Below are 19,705 nucleotides of genomic sequence, written 5' to 3'. Positions count from 1 at the left end.
GACTTCTGAAGTTAATCAAACAATTTTGATAAATGCTCCAAACGTTGTTTCCATGTGTGCCTAAAACAATCACTAGATCACTTATGTACACCCCACAACTGGGTAATCCCAAAATGACTTTATTGGCTAGTCTTTGAAACTTCGCTGGGGCACTTTTCATACCAAACGACATGACTTTAAACTGGTAAAGTTTATTTGGTGTCATGAAAGCCAACAATTCCTTCGCTCTTTCAGATCAACGTTGTTTCCATGTGTGCCTAAAACAATCACTAGATCACTTATGTACACCCCACAACTGGGTAATCCCTGTAACCTTTTAGTAAATCCAGTTTTGAAATATAAATTGCTTGTCCCACTTGCTTCTCAATACAGACCTCCAGCCTGGATTGGAATAGGTTTTGAATCACATTTTGTAACTGCACTGACTTTGTGGTAATCAACATATAAATGTTGGGTGTCATCTGGTTTTGGCACCACCACTATGGGTGAGCTCCATTTGCTGCAACTCATTTCGATTATATTGTCTTTAAACATGTTTTCAATCTCTTTTTGAAGCTATGGCAAGATTAGAAGGTCAAATATATTCGGAACAAAAACAGAAATTGCTGGAAATGCTCAGCAGGTCTGGCAGCATATGTGAAGGGAAATCAGAGTTACTGTTTCGGGTGCAGTGACCCTTCCTTAAAATTGAGAAAAGGTCCGTCGACTGAAATGTTAACTCTGATTTCTCTCCAAGGATACTGCCAGACCTGCTAAGGTTTTTCAACAATTTCTGTTTTTGATTTTGACTTACAACATCTGCAGTTCTTTCAGTTTTTATTAAGTTGACAAGGATGTTGCTTCGTTGAAACAGCATTTCCTATAACTACATCGTGCGTAATGATGTGAGTCCTTTCCAGCTTACTCTCAGGTATCTCCCCATATGATTGTAATAACGCTTTCAGGAGATTTTGATTTTCATCTGGAAGGTAACTCAATAATTTATCCCAATTTTTGACAACTTCCTCATTGTCTAATTTAATTTGACGATTATCAAATTTAAGTCTGTCTGGGTTTGATTCTTCACTCCAAGTTGTAACAACTATCACATTCTCCTTTTGCTTTCCTTCCCAATCATAATACCATTTGAACATATTCACATAATACACTCCATGAGTTTTCCTTCTATCTGGTGTTCTTATCCAATTACTCACCTCACTCAATTTCCTTTTGATTTGATAAGGCCCACTGATAATAATAAGAATCATCCATCCTACACCAGTTCTTTAGTCACACATTATTATATTATCTATATTAACTATATTATCTTCTTATTTCTGGCTTCATAGCAGGTGGCACAGGAAGTAATCTTGAGATTACAATATGAAAGGTCCTGCATTTCAACTTTCTATCTAATTCCTAAAATTTCCTTTGCAGAACCTCATCTCTCTTCCTGCCTCTGTAGTTAGTACCAGTATGGACCATGACCTCTGGCTGCTCACTTTCCCCTTTCAGAATGCCCTGTGCCTGCTCACAGACATCCTTGACCCTGCCAGCAGGGAGGCAGCATTTTAACCTAGAATCTCGTTCATGACCAAAGTAATGTGTAACTGTGCCCCGGCAATAGACTCCTATCACTACCACTCCCTTACACTTTGACCCTCCCTGCTTTACAATAGATCCATTCATGGATCCATTGTTCTGGCTGCTGCTGTTGCTTTCCCAAGATTCCAATACCTCCAAGATTATTCAAAACAGTAAACCTTGCAGGAACCTTCAATTTTCTCCCTGCGTGCCTGTCCAACTCAATGATAGAGAAATTGATGACTGATCTCACTATCTTCTTCTCCTTTTTGACCACCTTCTAATTACTTATCCAATTTTCTGTTTAAAAAATGCAATAGTATCTGTCTTAATCACTTTCAGTAACAGAATATTTCATGTCCCAAGAACACTCTGGTCAAGACATACTCATAACCATCTTGTTCACACATGATAACAATTTTAAACTGCTGTTCATTCATCGTTCATTTTCCTATCACTCTATTAAGATTTTTCTAACTTTAAAAATTTAGTCTTTTCTGCTACAATAATTCTATTATTACAATTATCACTCATAAGTACAGCTGCAACTTCTTAACACACCTGGGTAAATCTATACCGTATGTTCTTCATGGCTTTAATATCCTGTATATACAAGAGGTAAAAAGTACTCAAATTGATTTAATCAATGAACCATAATTTGCTGTCAAAGTAGCAATGAGACCATTGGTACTCGGTGTTACTTATGAGCAAATAATAAAGCAGTCTTAGGAGATGGTATGATATGTGGTCAAACTCAAATGTCTAAATGTTCCCCTCTGATTTACATCACTCTGACACTAGCTTATTAAAAACACCATCATACTGGCTGCTGCACCACTGAAATGCATTAATTATCATCAAGTTCCATTTTTTGCTGGTAGTTATGAATCAAACTCACCACAAACAGTTAAAACCTGCCCATTTTAGTCTAAGTAGCCTTTTAATAATGCAGGAAGTGGCACTCAGCCTCCCTTGATACTAACTATTGTCTCACTCCTTCATGCTTTAATTGTTGTTTGAGATTTTAAAATCGTAACATTTAAAGCATAACTTCTGAATGTTCTGAAGAAGAGTCATTGGACTTGAATCGTTAACTCTGATTTCTCTCCACAGATGCTGCCTGGCCTACTGAGATTTTCCAGCAATTTCTGTTTTTGCTTTTGAATTTTTCCTTCTTTCTTGCAACCTCTTAATTTCTCCAAGAGTGGATGCATTCACTAAAACATACATAAATGTTTCCTCTGTGGATCCTATACCCAGGGTACTACAAATTCTTTTCCCCCCGCAATGTCTGACTTCCCTCTCCACTGGCCTCCTGTTGCCTGACAATCTGCTCTTCCAGTATAGAATGAATTAGTTCATCTCTAATTCCACAATTTCACAAAGTTTAGCACTGATTTCCACCTGCAGCCATCCTGGTGCCCAGATGGAGTCCAGTTCTCCTGCCTCACGATGCCAGGAAGGTGAAGACACCCTACGCTCGTGAAGTTCTGAACACCGATTTCTCAACTGATTGGGAATAGTCAACATGGCTTTGTGAATGGGAAATCATGTCTCATGAACTTGATCATGTTTTTTGAAGAAGTAATAAAGAGGATTGATGAGGGCAGAGCAGTAGACGTGCTCTATATGGACTTCAGTGAGGCGTTCGACAAGGTTCCTCATGGAAGACTAGTTAGCAAGGTTAGATTTGGAATACAGGGAGAACTCGCCATTTGGATACAGAACGGACTCAGATAGAAGACAGAGAGTGGTGGTGGAAGGTTGTTTTTCAGACTGGAGGCCTGTGACCAGTGGGGTGCCACAAGGATCAGCGCTGAGTCCACTACTTTTCATCACTTATATAAATGATTTGAAAGTAAGCATAAGAGATATAGTTAGTAAGTTTACAGATGACACCAAAATTGGAGGTTTAGAGGACAGCGAAGATTACCTCAGATTACAATGGGATGTTGATCAGATGGATCAATTGGCTGAGAAGTGGCAGATGGAGTTTAATTTAGATAAATGCGAGGCGTTGCATTTTTAGATTAGATTAGATTCCCTACAGTGTGGAAACAGGCCCTTCAGCCCAACAAGTCCACACCGACTCCCCAAAGATTAACCCACCCAGTAACTAAGAGCAACTAATGCACCTAACACTATGGGCAATTTAGCATGGCCAATTCATCTAACCTGCACATCTTTTTTGGATTGTGAGGGGAAACCGGAGCACCCGGAGAAAACTCACGCAGTAACAGGGAGAATGTGGAAACTCCACACAGACAACCACACAGGCTGGAATTGAACCTGGGTCCCTGGTGCTGTGAGGCAGCAGTGCTACCCACTGTGCCACTGTGCCATCCCCTTTTGGGAAAGCAAATCTTAGCAGAACTTAAGCACTTAATGGTAAGGTCCTAGGGAGTGTTGCTGAACAAAGAGACCTTGGAGTGTAGGTTCATAGCTCCTTAAAAGTGGAGTCACAGGTAGACAGGATAGTGAAGGTGGCATTTTGGTATGCTTTCCTTTATTGGTCAGAGTATTGAGTACAGGAGTTGGGAGGTCATGTTGCAGCTGTACAGGACATTGGTTAGGCCACGTTTGGAATATTGCATGCAATTCTGGTCTCCTTCCTGTAGGAAGGATGTTGTGAAACTGGAAAGGGTTCAGAAAAGATTTATAAGGATGTTGCCAGGGTTGGAGGATTTGAATTATAAAGAGAGGTTAAATAGGCTGGAGCTGTTTTCTATGGAGCATCAGAGGCTGAGGGGTGACCTTACCGAGGTTTATAAAATCATAAGGGGCATGGATAGCATATATAGACAAGGTCTTTGCCCAGAGGTGGGTGAGTCCAGAACTAGACGGCATAGTTTTACAGTGAGGGGAGAAATATATAAAAGCGACCTAAGGGCTATGTTTTCATGTAGAAGGTGGTACGTGTATGGAATGAACTGCCAGAGGAAGTGGTGGAGATGTGTACAATTGCAAGATTTAAAAGGCATCTGGATGAGTATAAGAATATGAAGGGTTTGGAGGGAAATGGGGAGGGTGTTGGCAAGTGGGAGTAGATTAGGTTGGGATATCTGGTCGGGGCCAAAGGGGCTGTTTCTGTGCTGTACATCTCTATGACCTGTGCCATGGTTACCGCAATGTTAATTGGAGAGACAGTGATGTAATGGTAATGCCACTGGACTAGTAATATCGAGATCCAGGTTAATGTTCTAAGGTTATAGGTTCAAATCTTAACATAGCAGCCTTAAGGGAGGAAATGTGCTGTACTTAACTGTCCTGGATTCTGTTCCAAAGTCTGGCCTCATATACTTGAATTTTTCAAACACAGCCTTAGAAATGACCTCATTCAACAGTCTATGAAAATCCATTTACATGACATCTACTGCATTCTTTTACAGCTCCAAAAAGAGTTCTGCTAAATCTTCCAAATTTTCTTTAACAAATCTATGCTGGCTGTTCTTACTCACCCATGGAAGGAGTTGGGCATTGAGAAAAAATAATCTTCGATTATGGATTTAGAGTTTGAACCATGGTACTGACAGATTCCCAGTTCCCCAGTTCTACCATTTCTCACTGTCACAGTTAGCATTGTGTTTGAGACAACCAATCAATCCAGGACAAAACAATGACACAAAGAATCATTTGTTAATACCCTAGCATATAACAATATTTCAGCTTACACTCCACCTGGTTAGAGCACAAGCAGAATGATTCAACAAACCGAACTCTTGTACTTACCTTCAAGCTAGTTGCCATTAGTTTCCATGATTATATCCAATAAAAATATGCTGTTCAGATACACTTGGTGAAACATCTAATTCAACTCACAAATATTCCTTGAATAATGATGTTTTGAAAACTACTTTAGAGATATAAATGCTATTTTAACACTCAATGGTTTAACATATTGGATAGAATGAGTAAAAATGTGTCGTAATGACTTTGGCAATAATAAATTTTTCTTTAATAACAAATTCATTCAGACATTAAACAAAGAACAGCTATTAGTTTAAGGCAAGGGAGCAGAGATGTGTAGTAATCTAGACCTCATACATGGCCATGGTTGATAGTCATCTCATTTACTGACAATAATGTATTTTGCTAGCTCGTAATGTGTACTAGCAGCAACTAGGAGAAGTGCTGTTTGAAAAAGCACTGTTCTAATAAGATTTTAAGGACAAAAATAAATTATGTACAACTGTACAGTAAAGTGCACATGAACAAGTCCATTAATATATTAGATACACATGCCACATACACTGCCACTTAGCACCCAAAATAAAATTACTTCAGAATTTGCCCTGAGTAATAAGTATGATACCAATTATCCTCCAGCTTTAAATTATAATGTCACCAAGTTCTACAAGATTACTATTCTGAATTTTCCTCAATGTAAAAAACTGGAAGAAACTGGATCAGTGTAGATCCAGTAGATTTGCACATCTCACAGAATGAGGCAACTGTAGGAAAATGACAATGTGTTTTCTTCCCAGCATCAGAAGAACCAATACACTGTCAATAATTTATGTTTATAATGCATCGTGAAAGACAACCTTCAATCCTGATGTCAGATGTCATTACTGAGCATGATGAGGACAGTGCAATTTTTAATAGGTATCTGTGGTAACTACCAACTATCAAAATAGAATCAGTTAACTACAAGAGTAAAGATTTAGCAACTTATGTCTTGTGATATGTAGCTGAGTGCATTTTGAAAAGTAGTTAAACATTCCATTAACAAAGTATTAATCACTAGTTTTCAAGCTTTTTCTTTAATTTATGGTCACTTTTATTACTATCCTTATTAGATTGCCATGTTATATTTCTCTCATAATTATGAGTAAGGCCAAAAAGCACACAACACCAGGTTTATTCAAAATCGCAAGCTTTCAGAGTGACACACCTTCAACAGGTGCAGTGCATCTGATGAAGGAGCTTCGCTCCAAAAGCTTATAATTTCAAATAAACCTGTTGGACTATAACCTGGTGTTGTCTGACTTCTGACCTTATCAAACACCGGCACCTCCATATCATGATTATGACTAAGAGATTTAATGTGTCAAGTCACAGCCAACACACTTTGCCCGATTTGCTTCTAACGGGGGGAATATGCTGCAACATTACATTACAAATGAATGGAAATATAATCATCTATCTGTATTCACTGGTGTAAGAAAATATTCCATATGCAATCCTCCATCAAACATGACAAATTTGATGTCGCTTTCTATCATGTTTCTTCTGTCACTTTGTGTTGGTTTTGTACCTCTGCACTGTATGGAGCTGGGTGGGACTGAATTTGCTCAATATTTCCATTCTGAAATATTTAATCCTATCTATTTAATCACTTTCAATAAGTTATCTTTCCATTTGTTCTATTGGCTTTGGTTTCATGTATGGATCTATCCTTGCCCCCTTCTATCTCTCATGTACATTGTATCCCTTGACATCATCATCTCATACAATGTGCTAGTTTTCATCTTTACATTGACACATACAGCTCTCCTGCATCACCATCTCTCTGGATTTCTTCACTGCTGTCAAATTAGCAGACTGCCTAACTGATATCAGTTCCAGAAGAACAGAAATTTCATTCAAATAAATACTGGAAAGATTAAAAATGCCACTTTTTAAAATTCTGCTCCAAACTTGAGGTTCTGACTCAATCCCTCTCACTGGTAACTGTCAGAAAATAAGCCGGAGTGTTTGAAATCTTGGTGTCAGTTTTGTACCTCAAACGAATCTTCAAACAGACGTGTGCACTAAACTACTGGCATTAGCTTGTATAACATTGTCCATCTTTGTCCGTGCCTCACTTAATGTGTAACTTAAACCTTCATGACTTTGTTGCCTCTGAACTTGATTTTGACAATGTAATAATGGTTAGCTGCTCACATTCTATTCTCTGTAAACCTGATGTTATCTACAACCCTGCCGACCATGCCTTAATTTGCACCAAGTCCAATTCCCCTATCATTCCTGTGTTCACTGACTTACATTGGCCCTCAGACAAGTAATATCTTGATTTGAGGTTTTAAAATCTCTCTATGGCCTTGCCTCTCTCCATCTCTGTAACCTCCTAAACATTCACAACACTCTTGATTGCTGCATTCCTTTTGAATATGCACAATTTAAATTGCTTCATCACTGGCAGCCGAATCGTCAGCTGCTTAGGCCCTAAGTTCTAGAATTTCTTCACTAAACATCTCCAACCCTCCTCTTCTAATCTTTAAGATGATTCTTAGACCTTAGTCTTTGGTCAAGCATTTGGCCATTTAAACTAACATTGCCTTGTGCAGATCATCTAATTTTGTGAGAAAATGCTTTCATGAAGCATCTTGGTACATTTCACATTAAAGCTGTGATTTAAATACAAAATCTTGCAGGGGTCTTATAGCACTTCACATACAAAATTAACAACAGAATATATTAGCCTCATATAGTTATACACATTAATGTAGTAGCTTAAAACAGGTGATACTCTCCTTAAGATAGTACACCCTGAAAAGCTGATCCACAATTAAATCATGCAACCTTAAACTAAAAAAGTGTGTCCAAATGGCATGAAGAGCCTATCAGGAGATGCTGTTTATTCTTGAGAGACTAACATCATCTGTTTAATTTGAAATGTTTCCCTGCTTCCTTACAGCAAGGATCAAGAGGATGGGTTTTTTTTACTCCACACTGTTGTTGTTCATTATCAAGTCGACAGCTTTACAACAACAAACTTGCAGTACATTTTAATCACATGATATTTTCATGAAAATCGCTTTAAATAAAAGTCAATGATTCTTTGAGATGGTTTCCCGTTTCATGGTTTTACAAAAAAAAAATTCACTCAAAGCTAAACAGTATTCATAAAAAGTGGCTTCCTTATTAAGACACTAATCTTGATTATAGAATATAAAATTCAAATTGTTTTCTTCAAAATTCCTGTACTAAATAAAATAAGAGAAAGTTTAATTCTTTCTGTTTTCAGATACGATACTAACATCACGACTTGGTGCTTAAGCTGGTCTCTGCTGGGGCACATCATTTCAGGCTGCTTCCTCATTTTGATGATTTCAGCAAACAGCCCAGTGCCAACTGTGCTAAGAGCTGGCCGTATGCTCAAGAGCCTGCAGCCTGGATGGGTAAGATATTTTTCAGCTGGTCTATCTAAACTAGCCAGTTCAGGCCTCTTAAAAGCAGCATTAACTCCTAAGCAGCAGCTGCGGTTATCATACTGAAACTGAGGAAATACCCCAATGAAGCGACAGAAAAGGGAAAGGATTTTCACGCTTTCTGAAAAGGCATTAGATGATTTAATAGAACAGTTGCAAAGGAGATCTCCACTACCAGCACTTGCCCACATACCCAAGACACCTTCCCATGCAATCGCAGAAGGTGCAACGTTTGCCCATTTCTCTCTATCCAAGATCCCAGACACATCTTCCAGATGAAGTAGCAATTTACCTGCACTTCATTCAATACAGTATACTGCATTTACTGCTTACAAAGTGGGAAGACAAAAAACAAGACTGAATGACCACATTGCAGAACATTGCCATATTGTCCATAAAAAAATGAGCACGATTCTCCAGCTGCTGCCACTTCAACAAGACTGAGTGTTCTTCAGAAGTTATTCGATGAATATGGGAGCCTGAGGTGGTGAGGGATGCAATATAATTGTTTTAAATAAATTGCTTATTCTTTCTTCCAGTTCCGCTATCTGTGTTATTGAAATATATTAATGCAATAGTTTTAGCCTGTACATAGCTCTCTATGATGATTATGCTTTTAATCATTTGATTTTGTACTGGGTAACATTTGTATGCTCCATAATGATTATGGGAAACTGGGTTAATTATTCGATGTGGACCACTGGAACATACACTCAGCAAAGGGTTAGGAATGCAGGCTTCACCTCATAAGGCAATACCTCATCGAAGGATACTGTAGTAACTGCATAAAGTTTGATTCAGTCAATAAAGTAGAGGTAAAAAGAATCAAAATTTGGATAATACTGTAATCGAACTGAGTTAGATAAAAGATAAATGGATGAGTTCACAGAATATAGAACATTACAGTGCAGAACAGGATCTTCGGCCCTTGATCTGCATTGACCTGTAGAACCAAGCCGAAGCCTATCTATCCGATACTATTCCACTTTCATCCATATGTTTATCCCATGACCATTTATATGCCCTTATTTATTTCAGGATTTTTGTTTCAACAGCAGGAAGAGTGGGAGCGTTGGCCAGAGGGCTGACAGAAAGGTGATACACTGACTTTAAAACTGACCTTGAGCATTGGGGCCCTCCATTTTAGTTTCAGCAGCAGGAAGAGAGGGAGCGTCGACCAGGGAGCTGACGGGCAGGTAAGTCACTGATTTAAAAACTTACCTCGTGAATAGATGGAGCATATGCTGAGCAGGACGGACATGGGACTCCGATTAAGTCAAGTAATATATTTGGGTGTTTGAGTTACCCAGTACACTACTTAGGTCTCACCCATCCTCCTCCTCTAACCAAAATAAAAGGTTCTGTGCCCCAGATTGGTAAGGTAACTAGTTTATTTAAAAATTCTTTATTTTTCTACACTTTCTTTGGGAATTTAGAATAGTGTGAATGGTGATTAGGGGAGGTGAATGTTCCTCCTGCAGAATGTAGGAGGTCACCACAAGTTACCCTGCTGACCTCCCCTGCAGGACGTGCACCCAATCCAGTTCCTCGAAAACCATGTTAGGGAACTAGAGTGGGAGTTGGATAAACTTTGGATCATTGGAGAGGGGGAGGGGCTTATTCAGAGGAATTACAGGGAGGTGGTCACACCTCAGGTGCAAGAAAAAGGCAGATGGGTTACAGTCAAGGGACGGAAAGAGAACTGGCAGGCAGTGCAAGGAACCCCTGTGGCCGTTCCCCTCATAACAAGTATACCATTTTGGATACTGTGTGTGGGGGGGGGCAACTTACCAGAGGTAAGCCATGGGGTACCAGTGCCTGGCACAGACTCTTGCCCTGTTGTTCAGAAGGGAAGGGGGAAGATGAGCAGAGCATTAGTCATTGGGGACTCCATAGTTAGGGAGACAGATGGGAGGTTATTTGGGGACGAGAGAGACCTGTGGTTGGTGTGTTGCCTTCCAGGTGCCAGAGTTTGTGATGTCTCTGATTGTGTTTTTGGGATCCTCGAGGGGAAGGGGGAGCACCCCCAAATCGTGGTCCATATAGGCACTAATGACATAGGAAGGAAAGGGATGGGGATTTAAGACAGAAATTTAGTGAGCTAGGGTGGAAGCTTGGAGGTAGAACAAACAGAATTGTCATCTCTGGTTTGTTGCCCAAGCCACTTGCTATGGAGGTGAGGAATAGGGAGAGAGAGGAGTTGAATATGTGGCTACAGGGATGGTGCAGGAGGGAGGGTTTTGGATTCCTGGATAACTGGAGCTCATTCTGGGGTAGGTTTTATCTCTATAAACAAGATGGTCCACACCTGAACCAGAAGGGTACCAATATTCTGTGGGGGAAATTTGATGATGTTCTTCAGGAGGGTTTAAACTAATTCAGCAGGGGGATAGGAACCTAAATTGTAGTTCCAGTATCCAGGAGGTTGAGAGTAGTGAGGTCAGAAATGAGGTTTCAAGGTCACAAGAGTTCACCAGCAAGCAGGAAGGTGGTTTGAAGTATGTTGACTGAAATGCTAAGAGCATCCTGAATAAGATGTGTTGGTTCCTGGGACTTCAATATTGTGGCCATTTTGGACACATAGATAGAGCAGGGACGGGAATGGTTGTTGCAGATTCTGGGATTTAGATGCTTCTAAACTACTTGAACTATAGTATTTCCAGTCAATATTTGGAAAGTCAAAGTTTCTCATAACAAGTACCATGTTACTCTTGCTCCTATCCAGAATCATCTGTGTAATCCTTTCTTCTACACCTCTGGAACTATTTGGAGGCCTATAGAAAACTGTTAACAGGGTGACCTCACCTTTCCTGTTTCTAACCTCATCCCATTCTACCTCAGTCAATGAGCCCTCAAACATCCTTTCTGCCACTGCAATACTGTCCTTGACTAACCATGCCACACCTTCCCCTCTTTTACCATCTTCTCTGTTCTTAACTGAAACATCTAAACCTTGGAACCTGCAACAACCATTCCTGTCCCTGCTCTATCCATGTTTCTGAAATGGCCACAACATCGAAGTCCAGGAACCAACCCATGCTGCAAGTTCACCTGCCTTAGTCCAGATGCTCCTGGTGTTGAAGTAGACACACTTCAAACCATGTTCCTGTTTGTCGATTCACTCTTGCGACCTCAGTACTCTCAATCTCCTGGACACTCGAACTACAATTTAGGTTCCCATTCCCCCTGCGGAATTAGTTTAAACCCTCCCGAAGAGCATTAGCAAATATTGCCCCCCCCCCCCCCCCCGCCCCACCCCGTTTGTAGAGGTACCACCTACCCCAGAATGAGCCCAATTATCCAGAAATCCGAAACCCTCCCTTCTACACCATCCCTGTAGCCACGTGTTCAACTCCTCTCTCTCCCTATTCCTCGCCTTGCTACGGTGTGGCACGGGCAACAAACCAGAAATAACAACTCCGTTTGTTCTTGCTCCAAGATTCCACCCTCGTTCATTGAATTTTTGCCTTAAATCCACCTCCCCCTTTTCCTACCTATGTCAGTAGTGCCTATGTGGACCACGACTTGGGGTTGCTCCCCCTCCCCCTCAAGGATCCCAAAAACACGATCAGAGACATCTTGAACCCTGGCACCTAGGAGGCAACATACCAACCGTGAATCTCTCTCCTTCCCACAGAACCTCCTATCTGTCTCCCTAACTATAAAGTCCCCAGTGACTAATGCTCTGCTCCTGTTTCCCCTTCCCTTCTGAACAACAGTGAGAATACAGTTCAATTGCTACTTTATTCCATCACTATCACCATATGCTTGCTTTGTTTACCATTCAAAATTACAGGAAAAATGTTACACTTCAGGAAGCAACGTTGCAGCAAAACAAGTAGTTTAAAAAAATGACGGGAGAATTGAATTTGTTTATTATGCTGCTCTGTACAATCCATGGAAAGGTCCAGTAAGCAGTGGATAGTGAACAGACGTCATCTTGTTACCAAACAGTCAACAGTTGCAGCAACCAGAAATTCTGAAAGTAATTTGAAAGTCATAAAACAAGATACTTCAGTGTGTCAACACCCACAAGCCCCCTTGTCACCGTGTACTCAACAAACTAAACAATATGTCTGCAGGCAGCAATGGCCTTGTCCATCAACATGCTTAAACTTCATTGAGACAACTCAGTCCAATACTGTGGTTAGCACATTTTGAGTATTAGCTGTACGCAATTCTTCAAAAAAAACAGTTTCCTACACCCATACCTGTACTCATATTTTAATATGGCTTTATATTATTTCAATTTTCCATGGCCCGATTTAAATGGAAAAATTAGGAACACAGATGGAACTTTACCAGCAAATTTGAAGAAAATGTTCTTCTTAAGATCCCATTTTACTGTGCATAAAATAAAACTGTTTTTCTAAAGATAAGGTGCATCATTTAGAAGTCCTGGCAAAGTGAAAGTTGAAACCATAAAAGGAAATGGTACCATGGCAGACAGATGTGACAAATTATATGGCCTCTTCCTGCCCTGTAACTTTTACGATGCAGTGAGATATCCAACTATCCCTCCTAGGGTTTTATGAGACAATAAAATCTCCCATGCCGTGTTTAAACTTTGACATTTCAAATTAAAAAAGGTGCATTGCAGCTAATTTTATAAAAGTTGATTTTTTTTAAATCTACAGTGTATGGAAAAAATAACTGACATTATGGTTTAAGCAAACTATCAAGCAGGCTTTCTCTTTACCAAAAATACATTACCTTCTCTACACTTCACAAATGTATTTCAGCTCCTTTTAGAGAGGCATCGACACACAATCAAGTGGGCAAGATCTTCCGACAGACCCCTTACCTCCCATATCCCAGAATCAGAGATCCACTCACCTCTTCATTCAGAAATTCTTCCTTCATTCCCCTTAGATTGCACCAGCACTGTAACTACCACCACTTCCCTTCATAATATAATCCTTTGTGACTCAGCCTTCTGTGACTCACAATGGCACCTTTCAAATATTCCACGTTCAAATGTTGCTGAAATCTGTTGAGTGTCATACCTCCTACACTAGCAACTACTCCAATTACCTCTTCGTCAGTTAATGGGGGCACTTTTTGGGCTTTCCTCGCACTTACCATTCTATCATTTCCATTCTCCCTTACACTCTCCAATCATACAGTTAGTCTGTCTTGCTGTTTCCAAGGATGAAGCATTGAAAGTGGTGAAAAGTTATACAACTTGTTTTGTAAAATCAGAAATTTGCATCCTCCAAAAGTAGTAATGAGATTCCTGTTCACTGCAGAGACTGATTCATGCGAAGTAATAGTAAATCAGAAAGAGCAATGGTCTTGAGAAGGTCAGAGTTGAGCATTTTGCTCCATTCCAGGTACTTGGAAAGCAAGAAATTACACAAAACTGGCTATATCCACATGTGCAAAGCACCACCTCCTAACTAGCAAACAATGTGAGTGAAGACACCTAACTCAATATAGCCTATTTTTGTCACTACAGAAACACATTTCTATGTCACGGCACGCCGAGAGTAAAACTGCAGTGTAAAAACAATTATGCCTTTACCCAGAAGTCTAAAAGACCAACTCTATTACCCTTATAGTAGGACATTCTCAGTTTATTTCTCCATAAGACAGGAATTTCAACCCTCCCAAAAATGTATTAATGCTAAACATTAATGTAGACATCTATGTAACAAGTGATTACAGAATAAATTTACACTTCAGTCAGTAACTAGATGTGAGATACAGTAAATATTATACCAGTTTACAGTGTATCCCATCTGCTGGAGATAGCAATGGACAGGTATGAAAGATGTGCATTTTTATGCAGAGAGATACATTATATATTCTGACCATCAGTCTTTCTGGTTCTAACAGTGTAAACTGCATGTTTATAGATTTTACTTTATTTCATGAGTGATTTTTCTGAAAAAGAATCCTTTCCAACAAACAATTTTATGGCAAGAGTTTTGAAATGAATTTCTTTTTTTGGTCAATGGCATTCAGTGTCAACATAAGCACTCCCAAGGAAGATATAACAAAGTTAGATGTAAAGTAATGATATCTCCACACAACTCAGATCTCACAAGATCATATTCAGGTACACTAGAGTGACATATCTCTATTTCCCACATCAAACACGTTGATCTCCAGAGTGCAAGTGCTAATTAATGTTGAATTTCAACAGTTTGTGTGTCACAGGCATGGTACTTAATGCCATTTCTAAGAGAAGATTTTTCATTCCATCATTGTGGTCTAGATTTGAACCTGCGTTCAATATATGTAATTCTTAAACCTCACATCCAAAGGTGTGATATTTGTTCTAAACGACTGATTCGACTGCAGTGTGGAAATAATTCAGTTATAGCAATGAGCTTTAACTGATAGAGTGATGAGAGGAAAATTGGAGACAAGGATGACAGATACACTTTTAGTACATTTTAATACTCACCACAAGCTGGCCACAGGTCACAATTCAAGGAGACAATGGCTACAGAGCTAATCTAGAACCTTTTGAACACAACATAACTTGGAATGATACAAACATTGAAATAAACCAGAGAAATAGGAATAATTTTCTGAAAAACAAACTGGAAGTTGAAATGCTGAAGCAACATTTTAGGTAACCATAATGTAGTGTAATGTAGAAAATTTATAACAATTAACATCTTAAGTAATTCAGTAAATCTACATTAACACACTCATTTCTTCACAGGTTTACAGGTCAGTGTCAAATGGCACTACCACAGTCCAGAAACAGTCACCAGTCCTGGAGAAGGGTTACACCTGAAACGTCAACTTCTCCATCTCCTGATGCTGCCTGGCTTGCTGTGTTCTTCCAGTCTCGTCTACTTCAGTCACCTAACTTGGCAGGTTGTTATGACTACTGGTATCCTGATATCTACTTGTTCCAGAAGCAGTCAGGAAAATCTCCCTGTGGCTACCGGTGTGGAACACCCTGCATTTACCATGGCTAATCCACGTAGCCTGGACATCTTTGGATTGTGGGAGGAAACCGAAGCATCCAGAGGAAATTCACGCAGACACAGGGAGAATGTGTAAGCTCCACACAGTCATCTAAGACTGGAACCTAGATCCCCGGAGCTGTGAAGCAGCAGTGCTAACCACTGTGCCACAATGTTCTCTCTGCTAACAACAGGAATGTTGATTTGAAAGGACTTACAGATTTAGTGAAATGTCTTCCCTCCTGTGTCTGAGACCTGTAGTCATGAAGTCTAAGTAATCTGCCCATGGACAGAGGAGGCAGACTGTGAAGGACCTCTCACCATCTGAGAGATTGGAGACTGCAGCCTCCATACTGAGTGTAATATTTTTTTCTGTTCTGTGACCAAAGGCTTCAGTAATCTGGGCTACTTCTCTGAGGAAAGTAGCTGAGGAGAGGTTCTCTGATCTATGATCCCCAAAAAGCTAAGAGCCTTCTAATTTACTGTCCTCCAACAGATCTTTTGTGCCACTGATACAGACCTGTGTCTTAAAGATGGAAGCTTCTTGCTGTCCTGAAATTACCTCTTCTCACAGAGAAACATATAGATACTTGCTGCACAGAAGGGCTTATTTGGCTCTTTGTATCTACACCAGACAACTAGGATCTGATGGCACTAAATCCATTTTTCAGCTTTTGGACCACAAACCTTGAGGCTATGGCAACACAGGTGAATACATTAACATTGCTCATGTGTTATGATAGTTTTTTGGTTTAACTACTCTTCCCTGCAAACAGTTCCAGATTCCCACCACCTGGAGATTGGTGGAAGTCTGGTAACCATTGCCCCCTGATTATTCACTCCTCTACAAACGGAAAAAGTATCTTCCTATCCACCCTATGAGCCTCAAAATCGTAAACGCCTCTATCAGGTTTCCTCTCAACTTTGCTGCTCCCAAAGATAACAACCCGAGCATAACCAAGAGTTCTTCATAGCTCAGACCCTCCAGGCCAGACAGCATCCTAGTAAAACTACCCTGCACCTACTGCAACTACATCCTTCCTATAACGTGGTGTTTTACGCAGTTCCAGCATAATCACCTTGTTCTGGTTATCTATGTCTCAGTTAATAAAAGCGAGTATCCCATATCCCTTCTTAACCAGCGTAGCTATTTGCTAGATTCAGGAATCAGTGGATAATACACACCAAGGCAGCCTTTGATCTTCAGTACTTGCCAGGGTGCTACCTTTCATACAGTAATCCCTTGCCTTGTTAGCCCTCTCCAAGCCCTCCCTCATTTTACATTTTTCGAAGGCTGAATTCCATTTTCCATGCCTCTGTCCACCTGACTGGTCTGTTGACATCCTCCCACAGTTCATGGCTATCATCTTCACTATATATCGCGCTACAATTTTCTTGTCATCCACAAATGTCTTGATCATACCCTATATTTAAGAATAAATCATTAAAATACATCACAAACATCATGGGCTCCAGCTCTGAGCCCTGCAGAACTCCCACAGGAGACAGACCTCCAGTCACAGTAACACTCTCTACCATCATCTTCTGCTCCCTGCTTCTCAGCTAATTTTGATTGGAACAGGCACTTTGCCTTCCATTGCATAGGTTCTTACTTTCTTGACCAGACCAAAAGAGTGTAGTGCTGGAAAAACACAGCAGCATTCAGGCAGCATTCGAGGAGCAGGAGAGCCTTGCTAAGTCTATAGAGACCACACCAAAGCATTACCTTCATCAGCACTCCGGTTATCCCCTTAAAAATCTTATCAAACACAATCTTCTCTTTACAAATCCATGCTGAAAATTGCAGTTTAATCAATATTCCTCCAAGTGCAGGGAAATTCTGTTCCTCAGAATTCTTTCTAATAGCACACTGAGTTTAGACTGACTGTAACACGACAGCAGTCCTTCAATTCTCTGGCACCTCTCCAATGGCCAGACTTGGCATTGAAAATTATCTGCCTCTTTTTCTCAATGTTGATTTCGTCTAGTATTTCAGTCCTCCACCTGCACCATCCTTTCCATTGTGAAAACTGACACAAAGCATTCAATAAGAACTATGCCCACATAGAGTCACAGATGTATAGCACGGAAACAGACCCTTCGGTCCAAATTGTCCATGCCGACCAAATTTCCTAAATTAATTTAGTCCAATTTGCCAGCATTTGGCCCTCTAAACCCTTCCTATTCATATATGCATCCAGATGCCTTTTATATGAGTCATTGTACCAGCCTCCACCACTGCCTCTGGCAGCTCATTTCATACACTCACCACCGTTCGCATGAAAAAGTTGCCCTGAGGTCCCTTTTAAATCCTTCCACTCTCACCATAAATCTATGCCCTCTAGTTCTGGACTCACCCACCCTGGGAAAAGACCTTGTCTAGTTACTCATTCCATGCCCCTCATGATTTTATAAACCTCTGTATGGTCCCCTTCTATAAGGTCACCCATCATCCTCCAGTGCTCCAAGGAAAACAGATCCAGCCTATTCAGCCTCTCCGTATAGCTCAAAACCTCCAACCCTGACAACATCCTTGTAAATCTTTTCTCTTTCAAGTTTCTATTCAGTTGCTCTTTACATATTTTAATAACCCTTTTGGATTTTTTCTTTATTGTACCTACCACTGATTACTCATGCCCTCTCTTAGCTTCTCTTTAACCTGCTTAAGATCCCCTTGCACTTTTATACTCCTCTAGGGACTATGTCGTATTGAGCACTCGGTATCTTGATCTCAGTATGTCTGTGCATGGACATCCAGTTTGTTCTCCAATTTCTCTCCATAATGCTGCCAGACCTGTTGTGCTTTTCCAGATATTTCTGTTTTTGTTTCAGGGTTCTCCAGTCTTGATTTCACCCTTTCTCTTTATGGAAAGATAGTTGTCCTGTACTCTTGCTATTTTTTTTCCTTGAATGCTTCCCATTGCTCCAACACAGCTTTATCTCAAAACAGCAGTTGCCAGTCCACTTGGGCCAAATCATATTTTATTTTAGCAAAGTTAGCCTTTCTCCAGTTTAGAACTTTTATTCCTGACTCTTCCTTATCCTTTCCTGTGATTATCCAAAATATGACTGAATGATTGTTACTATCTCCAAAATGGTCTCCTACTGATAATCACTTGCACTTATTGAGCTAATTTTTGAATATTTGGTCCAGAACTGACCCCTCCCTTATTAGACTACTAGCAGAAAAGGTTATGTTGGATGCAATTTAAGAAATCAGGTACTTAAAATATCCTACTGTTCCTCTCTTATTAGTCTTATACTTCTCTGAAATTTGATCACATATTTGATTTTCCAAGTTTTGCTCAGTGTTTAGAAACTTATAATACAGACTCAACAGAGTATTTGCCCATTTTGCTTTTTTTTTCCCTTTCCCCATATTGCCTTATGATCCTTCCAAAATATCATCTCTCCATACTGCTATAAGTGATTGCTTCTTCAATCTTGCATCACCCTCCTCTTCTGTCTTTCTTTCTTGATCTCCTCTGAATATGCTGTAACTAGGAATGGTGAGCTGTGAATCCTGTTCATCTTTCAGCCAAGTCTCAGTCATAGCTGTGATATCTTATTTCCATGTGTTAATCTGTGCCCTCAGCTCATCTCTTATTCCTCAGATTCCCTTTGTTAAAATATGCTCCATTTTGTCTTGCTAAATGCTCTTCTATCTCATACAGTCTATGTTTTCTCTGCCTTGGCAGAGATGACAATCTTTGAGGATGGTGAGTATACCTCATGATAATTATTGGTGATGCCAGTGCCCTCTTCTGCCCAGGACTGTTTATCAGTTGACATATTGAAGCCCCCACAGTTAATAAACCGTACCAGCTCCATAAACAGGTCAGATCATCTTGTTCTTTTTTAAATTAGATGCTTGTTCTGCTTTTCAAACACTCCCTACCAAGCAGGCTACAATTATTTTGTCAGTGTGAGGCTTTCACTGGATGGTAGAAAGTCAGACTGTGCAGCATCAAGTATCACCACAGTGATTTAGTCTCAGATTAACTCTTCTCTGAAGATGCCATAGTTGTAACTGTCATTCACAAAATAATCAATGCTCTCATC

General features: G+C 40.0%; 1 protein-coding gene across 3 annotated transcripts in view; it reads right to left on the bottom strand.

Annotated features, from left to right (window-relative positions):
- LOC132833420 (WD repeat-containing protein 7) overlaps positions 1 to 19,705 on the bottom strand; it is a 673,682-nt gene that overhangs the window by 118,643 nt on the left and 535,334 nt on the right. The window lies entirely within an intron of this gene.

This window comes from Hemiscyllium ocellatum, chromosome 1 (assembly GCF_020745735.1).
Source record: "Hemiscyllium ocellatum isolate sHemOce1 chromosome 1, sHemOce1.pat.X.cur, whole genome shotgun sequence".
Taxonomy (NCBI): Eukaryota; Metazoa; Chordata; class Chondrichthyes; order Orectolobiformes; family Hemiscylliidae; genus Hemiscyllium; species Hemiscyllium ocellatum.
The sequence above is the reverse complement of the archived record's forward strand: the minus strand, read 5'-3'. Positions and strand labels throughout refer to the sequence as shown.